The following is a 2613-nucleotide window of genomic DNA, read 5'->3' as shown; positions in this document are numbered from 1 at the left end:
GTCATCCCCTTCTCCTCCTGCCCCCAATCCCTCCCAGCATCACAGTATTTTCCAGTGAGTCAACTCTTCACATGAGGTGGCCAAAGTATTGGAGTTTCAGTTTTAGCATCAGTCCTTCCAATGAACACCCAGGACGGATCTCCTTTAGAATGGACTGGTTGGATCTCCTTGCAGTCCAAGGGACTCTCAAGAGTCTTCTCCAACACCACAGTTCAAAAGCATCACTTCTTCGGCGATCAGCTTTCTTCACAGTCCAAATCTCACATCCACACATGACCACTGGAAAAACCATAGCCTGGACTAGACAGACCTTGGCTGCAAAGTAATGTCTCTGCTTTTTAATATGCTGTCTAGGTTGGTCATAACTTTCCTTCCAAGGAGTAAGCGTCTTTTAATTTCATGGCTGCAATCAGCATCTGCAGTGATTTTGGAACCCCCAAAAATGAAGTCTGACACTGTTTCCACTGTTTCCCCATCTATTTCCCATGAAGTGATGGGACCAGAGACTATGATCTTAGTTTTCTGAATGTTGAGCTTCAAGCCAACTTTTTCACTCTCCTCTTTCACTTTCATCAAGAGGCTTTTGAGTTCCTCTTCACTTTCTGCCATAAGGGTGGTGTCATCTGCATATCTGAGGTTATTGATATTTCTCCAAGCAATCTTGATTCCAGCTTGTGCTTCCTTCAGCCCCGCATTCCTCATTATGTACTCTGCATATAAGTTAAATAAGCAGGATGACAATATACAACCTTGACGTACTTATTGCCAAATTCAGACTTAAATTGAAGAAAGTAGGGAAAACCACTAGACCATTCAGATATGACATAAATCAAATCCCTTATAATACAGTGGAAGTGAGAAACAGATTTAAGGGACTAGATCTGATAGAGTGCCTGATGAACTATGGACAGAGATTCGTGACATTGTACAGAAAACAGGGACCAAGACCATCCCCATGGAAAAGAAATGCAAAAAAGCAAAATGGCTGTCTGAGGAGGCCTTACAAATAGCTGTGAAAAGAAGAGAGGAGAAGGGCAAAGGAGAAAAGGAAAGATATAAGCATCTGAATGCGGAGTTCCAAAGAATAGCAAGGAGAGAGAAGAAAGCCTTCCTCAGCGATCAATGCAAAGAAATAGAGGAAAACATCAGAATAGGAAAGAAAAGAGATCTCTTCAAGAAAATTAGAGATACCAAGGGAACATTTCATGCAAAGATGAGCTCGATAAAGGACAGAAATGGTATGGACCTAACGGAAGCAGAAGATATTAAGAAGAGGTGGCAAGAATACACAGAAAAACTGTACAAAAAAGATCTTCACAACCAAGATAATCACGATGGTGTGATTACTCACCTAGAGCCAGACATCTTGGAATGTGAAGTCAAGTGGGCCTTAGAAAACATCACTGTGAACAAAGCTAGTGAAGGTGATGGAATTCCAGATGAGCTATTTCAAATCCTGAAAGATGATGCTGTGAAAGTGCTGCACTCAATATGCCAGCAAATTTGGAAAATTCAGCAGTGGCCACAGGACTGGATCCCAAAGAGGCCATACTAAAGAATGCTCAAACTACTGCACAATTACACTCATCTCACACACTAGTAATGCTCAAAATTCTCCAAGCCAGGCTTCAGCAATACGTAAACTGTGAACTTCCAGATGTTCAAGCTAGTTTTAGAAAAGCCAGAGGAACCAGAGATCAAATTGCCAACATCCGTTGGATCATGGAAAAAGCAAGAGAGTTCCAGAAAAACATCTATTTCTGCTTTATTGACTATGTCAAATCCTTTGACTGTGTGGATCACAATAAACTGTGGAAAATTCTGCAAGAAATGGGAATACCAGACCACCTGACCTGCCTCTTGAGAAACCTGTATGCAGGTCAGGAAGCAACTGTTAGAACTGGACATGGAACAACAGACTGGTTCCAAATAAGAAAAGGAGTACATTAAGGTTGTACATTGTCACCCTGCTTATTTAACTCTAGAGCCTAGTCTTAAACCAAAGACATATAAACCCAGTCATGTATCTTAACAACATCTAAATATTCTGTGACAACATAAATCCCAGAGTACCAGCCTGAAAGGGTGTTCAGAAATCTTCCCAGACACTAGACCAATGATCTCTAAATTTTCTCACAGAATTCTTTCTTCAGTCTTACAAAGAACCCCTTCATATAAAAAATATCCAACTATAGATGCTTTTGTTGCGCAACTCAATCCCATTTATACTCCCCAGACCAGATCAAGAAACACAAAGAGTCCCCAGAACTCAGTTTGAAAGCAATCAATCTCTCATTTTATATATATTCCAAAGGATTTCAGCAGTGCCCTATGGGAACATAACCTTGAGGCTTTATCTCTGAGAGCATCTGTAATCTCTGGCTCCACTGTACAAATATTCAACAGTCCTATCAGAAAAAATTATTTTATATTTGTTCTCTGTGGATTCTTACAAAAATTTCCACCATAGGTTTCAAAATAGCCTACTATTGGAACATTCATTTGAGACAAATATTTCCTATCACAGTATTTTTAACAGAGTGCACTGAGTCTTTGCCAAAGCATATTGGATTTGGGCACCAGCTCAAAGACTGAACTTTAAAGAGACGTAGA

Source organism: Moschus berezovskii, chromosome 1 (assembly GCF_049115385.1).
Source record: "Moschus berezovskii isolate FMDL1 chromosome 1, NW_MosBer_1.0, whole genome shotgun sequence".
Classification (NCBI taxonomy): domain Eukaryota; kingdom Metazoa; phylum Chordata; class Mammalia; order Artiodactyla; family Moschidae; genus Moschus; species Moschus berezovskii.
Note: the sequence above shows the minus strand (reverse complement) of the source record.